This window comes from Aegilops tauschii, chromosome 7, assembly GCF_002575655.3.
Source record: "Aegilops tauschii subsp. strangulata cultivar AL8/78 chromosome 7, Aet v6.0, whole genome shotgun sequence".
In the NCBI taxonomy this organism is placed as follows: Eukaryota; Viridiplantae; Streptophyta; class Magnoliopsida; order Poales; family Poaceae; genus Aegilops; species Aegilops tauschii.
The window spans coordinates 121,704,981-121,713,834 of NC_053041.3; positions in this window are offsets into that span (position 1 = coordinate 121,704,981).

Below are 8,854 nucleotides of genomic sequence, written 5' to 3' on the forward strand. Positions count from 1 at the left end.
TGTCTAGGCGCATGTGCATACCCTTCTTTTTCTTTGAGCAATGTTTGAGTCATCAAGAATTTGTAACCAACCCTCCAATGGGAATGTTTAGTTCTAAGAATGAACTTAGTCATTTGATCTATTTGCTTCCATGTAATAATTATGGATGTTGCTCTTTTAGCTCCTATGGGGCAAATGTGAAACAATATATTATATATGCTTGAAATGTTTAATTTCCTGCAAGCAAAATCTTTATTATGCAATTTGCTATCCACCATTGCTAAATATTGATCTTGCCCAGATTTTATGCATTAGGAAGATTTATTTGTTATCTCCTTCTGGATTGGCTTTTCCATGTAAGCTACAGCTTATGCAGAGGGTATATTGAAGGCTTATTTTCCTTTATGAAACTTGCATGGTTTTTCCATTGATGGTATCAAACAGTCTGCAGCTTTACACACCCACTGGAGAATGTAGTTCAGTCGTGCTTCCAATTCTTGTTTTGTTTGAGATGTTCCCATAACCCTTTTGTTTCTGTTCATTGATTCTGGTTAGACTGTTGAATTTGGATTTTCTGGATCAACAACGGCAGGATGAGAACCAGCCCTCCTAGGGACGGTTCAGCTCCTAGACCTGCGGTAAAATTAAAAAGAACCTGGTTCAATCTTGCCAAACTGGAACAATCTTGGATATGGTTATCCTTGTTTATGCCGCACAGCAGCAGGTGGTATGTAGTCCTTGTTGAAATCTCTAAAAAGACTTATAGGAGTGTTGGTATGTAGTCCATATTGAAATCTCTAAAAAGACTTATAAGAGTATTTAGGAACGCGGGGAGTAGAACTGGGATGCATGGATTTTAACATTAACAGGTCAAAGTACTCAAATTCATCGAGTCGGCAAAATCCAACATGTTCTTAAAACAGCAGAATGCCAGTCGAAACTACTGAAATCTCCCGCATGCATGTTCTGGATACAATCGTAATGATCTGCCCTCTCTCTCTCTTTCTTTTCTCCAGTGCAAATTATTTATCCTGAACTAGTCCCTGGTTTACATTTTATCATGACTGGATCAAGTTTGTAATTATTCTTGAAATTACAATGAAATTAATAACAAATTGTCAAATTCCTCAAAAATACGTGATTCGGTTTTGTTAGGGAGTTTTTTTTTCTTTTGTGAGATTACTTCCAATCTAGCGACGACTAAAAGCACTGAAGCGAGCCGAAGGCGCGCCGCCGTTATCGGTCCTCCCTTCCTGGAGCCGGGCAAAACTTGATGTAGTAGACAGTCAGGAAGTCGCCGTGATAAGGCCCTATAGGACCAGCGCACCAGAACAGCAACCATCGCCGTTGAAGAGAAGCTTAGATCGGAAGGATCCAACCTGTAGACACACGAACACACACGGACAAAAACCGGATCCATGTGGATCCACCAAAGACAAACGCCACCCGAATCCCGCGAGATCCACCAGAGACAAATCTCCACACACCCTCCGATGACGCTAGAAGCACCATCGGGACGGGGGCTAGGCGGGAAGAACCTTATTCCATTTTCAGAGAGCCGTCGCCGACTCATCTCTCTGAATAGGACACAAACCCTAAGAAAGCTCAAAAAAGCATCAAAAAGCGAAGCCCTCCAGCCGGCAAGGGCCAAGATCCATCACGCCTCCATGGTCCTAAGACCAGAGGAGACGGGGTAGACCGGCGCCGGCACCGATGGGAGACAGGAGGAACCCTAGCGCGGCCGCTAGGTACCAGCATTATGGTCAGTAGTCGTTTCCAGTTTTGTTAGGGAGTTAACTATACTAAAAGGAGGGCTATGGGAAATTTGTTTCAAATCAGATAGTTTGGAGTGCTAAACATTACTTACCTCCGACCTAGGTCTCCTCCACACTGCTGCCTTGGCCTCCCTCCTCTACCCATCTACCGGCCTTGTCGACAGTCATACGAGCGGAGACACGTCCCTTTCGTGTTTCTTAGGGCATGTTCGGTAGTCGGCCAGCTTTCGGATTCACTAAATTTGCGTTGGAGCTGGGTCGAATGGCTCTGCTCCAGGAAGCTAGCTTCTTGAATCTAAGGAGCTACGTACAAAAAGCTAGAGCAGGGTTTCGAGCCGTCCTAGAAATAGCGAAACCGGGAGGTAGCCTGGTTGAATGCCACTGCCAACTGATTCGAGGAGTCACGTACCGGTTCGCTACTTCTCTTTCCCCTCTGCTCATGTGTCCTACTGGGCCTTAAGGCCACCTTACCTGTTGAGCCGGCTGGGCACCAGCCAGCCCAGGCAGGTTGTCCCGTGCGCGTACCAGAAGCTGGAGCGAGCGAGCCAAACTTTTTTTCCATAGATCGAAAATCCCTAGAAGAAGCTGGTATCGGGAAATAGAAGCGAGATTTGCGGATCGACCCAAGCTAGAGGACTAATGAACAGGCCCTTAGTATTAGACAAGCCACAATGGATAGTAACATCTATATCTGTACCAACTAATAAAGCAAGGTGCGTTTCTCCGTTTTTTTCATCCGTTCACCAATATTAAATTTTTCTAAGAATTGTTTTATCCGATGTGGTACTAATATTTTGTTTGCTAGAACAAAAATAATTTTGCGGGAGACAGCTGGGCCGAAACTGGTCCTATGCTCATTTTTTCGAGCTGGGCCGCGGTGGTACTAATCCACTTTGTGGCTTGTCAACCACGTGGGCCAAACTGGGCCTGATCCACACTTCTTTTAAAGATTATTAATTCTATGCCCCCGGTTCCTTAGTTGTGCTCACCTTTCCCCATTCGTTAACTTTTTCCTCACTTTTCCCCATGTGTCGAGTTTTCTGCTTTCACATTTTCCTCTCAAAAAGTTGCTCAAAAAGGACCCAAATTTCGCAAATGGGGAAAAGTGAGCACAACTAAGGAACCGGGGGCATATAATTAATAATCCCTTTAAAGAACGTCAATTGAAGTAGTAGCAAAAATATGTCTTGTGAGGGTTCGAACTCATGACCAGACCATCCATTCCAAAGGCTCCAGCCAACTGAGCTACTGTACCTGTGTTGTGAAAAAGGGTTCGATAATGTTTAAATAGTCCCACCTCGCTTATTTTCATTCAATCACATCAATTTATATACGTTAGCGACTTTCACAGGAATCAAGGAGCAACATTGATAATCAACAAATGGGGGGTTGACAATAAACAAAAGGCATCATAGACTTTATGGATGGTCGGTCCTATTAAATTAAATGGAAGGAAGAAGAATACGAAGAAAGGTCACGTGATGAAGGGAGAGACTCTATATATATATGGTGGTCTGATTAAAGGAATTCATTGAGACATAATGAGGGTAATTAAGGAGGGAAGAGAAATAGGAAGGCCACGTTGATGGGGGAGACATGATCGGCTAATTAAGGAGGGGAGGAAGAGGACTAGGAAGGCAAAAAAAATAGGAAGACCACCTTGACACGGAAGGACATACCGTGATCAATAATGAAGGGGAAAAAACCTTTAAAAGCCGTTAATAAAAATATGTTTTTGTCTTCATGCAAAACTTGCTACAAGTAATGCTAACTTCGAGCACCACTATGTTCAAAATAAATAAATTCGAGCACCACTATTACCTGCCCTTAAACCACAAATATTGTGGCAAAAGCCCCAACTGTCCAAGGAGGAGAGAGCCACTCCTCCTTATATACTGGTTGGCTAATTAACCTTCAATAGGGAGAGCTAATTAAAAGGATTCTTGCGACATGCATATACATAATTAAAGGAGGCACACACATGATGCTCATTTAAACGGGATAATAAAATTCCTTGATCGGGCATACGTGATTTTGTTTTTGCATCTTGATCAGTTCTCTTCAATCAACAAAGCTACGTATACATTGAATTGGACTTTAACTGGCCAGCCCTCATTTCGGTGTTCACTCATTAGTAAAGCACGGCTGAAATGTCAAACAATGGATACATTAATTACACTTTTTACAAAGATGGTTTACTTGAAAGAACAACAATTCTTCATGTTAGTTATGTGGGTCATAAATAAAATCATCACTTATATTTTAGGCCATACATTTGTTTAAGAGAAATCATAATTATTGGATTACGACTGCTGGAGTGTGATAAATTTTTCTCCCGTTGCAACGCACGGGCCATTTTCCTAGTAGACTAATAACATGCGTATGTTACTAGTCTATGTTACTACCTCTATAATGGGGAGTAACATATGTGTGGTAACATGCAACACTTCAATTATTAGGTTATAGACACATCTTGCCTTGATATGTGTGATGTTACTCATACTACTCCCTCCTTTCCGGTTTATAGGGCTCAATTCATAAATCTCACCAACCAAGATAGATGGTGAGTGGTGGAATACATTTTATAGTTTGTACAAGCACCCAATTAATGCTCTTGTTTTTCTCAAAAAATTATGTTTACTAATGCATTAATTGCAATGCATGAATGCATAAAGTACATGCATTGGTCATTTTTCTCTTAATACTTGCATGCAATGATTTAATGCACCTTGGAATCTAAACTTGTGATGTGGAACAATCAAATTGAGCCTTATAAAATGGAAAAACTAAAATTTTCAGATAAGCCCTATAAACCGGAAAGGAGGGAGTACTAGTAACTACTACCTCTGTCCGGATTTAAAAGCCCCCCCCCCCGGCCAAAACACTAGGATCAAGGCAAAATTTACTTTCCATCGATAATCGCATGAACCAATGGAAGAGGGAGCACCGCGCAGCTAAGGCTGGTCATAGTGGGAATAACTGTTGGAAATATGCCCTAGAGGCAATAATAAATAGGTTATTATTATATTTCCTTGTTCATGATAATCGTTTATTATCCATGCTAGAATTGTATTGATAGGAAACTCAGATACATGTGTGGATACATAGACAACACCATGTCCCTAGTAAGCCTCTAGTTGACTAGCTCGTTGATCAATAGATGGTTACGGTTTCCTGACCATGGACATTGGATGTCGTTGATAACGGGATTACATCATTAGGAGAATGATGTGATGGACAAGACCCAATCCTAAGCCTAGCACAAGATCGTGTAGTTCGTTTGCTAAGAGCTTTTCTAATGTCAAGTATCATTTCCTTATACCATGAGATTGTGCAACTCCCGGATACCGTAGGAATGCTTTGGGTGTACCAAACGTCACAACGTAACTGGGTGGCTATAAAGGTGCACTACAGGTATCTCCGAAAGTGTCTGTTGGGTTGGCACGAATCGAGACTGGGATTTGTCACTCCGTGTAAACGGAGAGGTATCTCTGGGCCCACTCGGTAGGACATCATCATAATGTGCACAATGTGACCAAGGAGTTGATCACGGGATGATGTGTTACGGAACGAGTAAATAGACTTGCCGGTAACGAGATTGAACAAGGTATCGGGATACCGACGATCGAATCTCGGGCAAGTAACATACCGATAGACAAAGGGAATTGTATACGGGATTGATTGAATCCTCGATATCGTGGTTCATCCGATGAGATCATCGAGGAGCATGTGGGAGCCAACATGGGTATCCAGATCCCGCTGTTGGTTATTGACCGGAGAGTCATCTCGGTCATGTCTGCGTGTCTCCCGAACCCGTAGGGTCTACACACTTAAGGTTCGGTGACGCTAGGGTTGTAGAGATATTAGTATGCGGTAACCCGAAAGTTGTTCGGAGTCCCGGATGAGATCCCGGATGTCACGAGGAGTTCCGGAATGGTCCGGAGGTACAGATTTATATATGGGAAGTCTTATTTTGGTCGCCGGAAAAGTTTCGCACTTTATCGGTATTGTACCGGGAGTGCCGAAAGGGGTCCGGGGGTCCACCAAGGGGTCCACCAGCCCCGGGGGGGGCACATGGGCTGTGGGGGGTGCGCCTTGGCCTATATGGGCCAAGGGAACCAGCCCCAAGAGGCCCATGCGCCAAGAGATAAGATAAACGGAGAGTCCTAAAGAGGGAAGGCACCTCCGAGGTGCCTTGGGGAGGAAGGACTCCTCCCTGGCCGCACCCTTCCTTGGAGGAAGGGCCAAGGCTGCGCCCCCCCTCTCCCTTGGCCCTATATATAGTGGGGGGAGGGAGGGCAGCAGCAACCTAAGCCCTGGCGCCTCCCTCTCCCTCCCGTGACACATCTCCCTCCTCCCGCAGCGCTTGGCGAAGCCCTGTTGGAATCCCGCTACTTCCACCACCACGCCGTCGTGCTGCTGGATCTCCATCAACCTCTCCTCCCCCCTTGCTGGATCAAGGAGGAGGAGACGTCGCTGCTCCGTACGTGTGTTGAACGCGGAGGTGCCGTCCGTTCGGCGCTAGGATCATCTGTGATTTGGATCACGACGAGTACGACTCCATCAACCCCGTTCTCTTGAACGCTTCCGCTCGCGATCTACAAGGGTATGTAGATGCACTCCTTCCCTCTCGTTGCTAGTAAACTCCATAGATTGATCTTGGTGATGCGTAAAAAAATTTGAATTTCTGCTACGTTCCCCAACAGTGGCATCATGAGCTAGGTCTATGCGTAGTTTCTATGCACGAGTAGAACACAAAGTAGTTGTGGCCGTCGATGTTGCCAATTCTTCTTGCCGCTACTAGTCTTATCTAGTTTCGGCGGCATTGTGGGATGAAGCGGCCCGGACCGACCTTACACGTACGCTTACGTGAGACAGGTTCCACTGACTGACATGCACTAGTTGCATAAGGTGGCTAGCGGGTGTCTGTCTCTCCCACTTTAGTCGGAACAGATTCGATGAAAAGGGTCCTTATGAAGGGTAAATAGAAATTGGCATATCACGTTGTGTTTTTACGTAGGTAAGAAACGTTCTTGCTAGAAACCTATACAAGCCACGTAAAAACTTGCAACAACAATTAGAGGACGTCTAACTTGTTTTTGCAGCATGTGCTATGTGATGTGATATGGCCAGAAGATGTGATGAATGATATATGTGATGTATGAGATTGATCATACTCTTGTAATAGGAATCACGACTTGCATGTCGATGAGTGTGACAACCGGCAGGAGCCATAGGAGTTGTCTTTATTTTTTGTATGACCTGCGTGTCATTGAATAACGCCATGTAAATTACTTTACTTTATTGCTAAGCACGTTAGCCATAGAAGTAGAAGTAATCGTTGGTGTGACAACTTCATGAAGACACAATGATGGAGATCATGGTGTCATGCCGGTGACAAAGATGATCATGGTGCCTCGAAGATGAAGATCAAAGGAGCAAAATGATATTGGCCATATCATGTCACTATTTGATTGCATGTGATGTTTATCATGTTATGCATCTTATTTGCTTAGAACGACGGTAGCATAAATAAGATGATCCCTCACTAAAATTTCAAGAGAAGTGGTCCCCCTAACTGTGCACCGTTGCGAAGGTTCGTTGTTTCGAAGCACCACGTGATGATCGGGTGTGATAGATTCTAACGTTCGGATACAATGGGTGTTGACGAGCCTAGCATGTACAGACTTGGCCTCGGAACACATGCGAAACACTTAGGTTGACTTGACGAGCCTAGCATGTACAGACATGGCCTCGGAACACAAGAGACCGAAAGGTCGAACATGAGTCGTATAGCAGATACGATCAACATGGAGATGTTCACCGATGATGACTAGTCCGTCTCACGTGATGATCGGACACGGCCTAGTTTGACTCGGATCATGTATCACTTAGATGACTAGAGGGATGTCTATCTGAGTGGGAGTTCTTTAAATAATCAGATGAACTTCATTATCATGAACATAGTCAAAAGGTCTTTGCAAATTATGTCATACGCTTTAGTTCTACTGTTTAAGATATGTTCCTAGAGAAAATTTAGTTGAAAGTTGGTAGTAGCAATTATGCGGACTGGGTCCGTAAACTGAGGACTGTCCTCATTGCTGCACAGAAGGCTTATGTCCTTAATGCACCGCTCGGTGTGCTGAACCTCGAGCGTCGTCTGTAGATGTTGCGGAACATCTGACATACACGTTTTGATAACTACGTGATAGTTCAGTGCGTAATGCTAACGGTTTAGAATTGTGGCACCAAAGACGGTTTTTGAAACGTCGCAGAACATATGAGATGTTCCGAAGACTGAAATTGGGATTTCAAACTAGTGCCCGCGTCAAGAGGTATGAGACCTCTGACAAGTTTCTTAAGCCTGAAGACTAAGGGAGAAAATCTCAATCGTTGAGCATGTACTCAGATTGTCTGAGTACTACAATCGCTTGAATCGAGTGGGAGTTAATCTTCCAGATGAGATAGTGATGATTCTCCATAATCACTGCCACCAAGCTATTAGAGCTTCGTGATGAACTATAAATATCAGGGATAGTTATGATGATCCTTGAGCTATTCACGATGTTTGACACCGCGAGAGTAGAAATCAAGAAGGAGCATCAATTGTTGATGGTTTGTAAAACCACTAGTTTCTAGAAGGGCAAGGGCAAAAGGGATACTTCATGAAACAGCAAATCATTTGCTGCTCTAGTGAAGAAACCCACGGTTGAACCCAAACCCGAGACTAAGTGCTTCTGTAATGAGGGGAACGGTCACTGAAGCAGTACTACCCTAGATACTTGGTAGATGAGAAGGCAGGCAAGGTCGACAGAAGTATATTGGATATACGTTATATGAATGTGTACTTTACTAGTACTCCCAGCAGCACCAGGGTATTAGATACCGGTTCGGTTGCTAAGTGTTAGTAACTCGAAATAAAAGCTGCGGAATAAACGGAGACTAGCTAAAGGTGAGATGACGATATGTGTTGGAAGTGTTTCCAAGGTTGATGTGATCAAGCATCGCATGCTCCCTCTACCATCGAGATTTGGTGTTTGCGTTAAGCATGATTGGATTATGTTTATCGCAATACGGTTATTCATTTAAGGAGAATAATG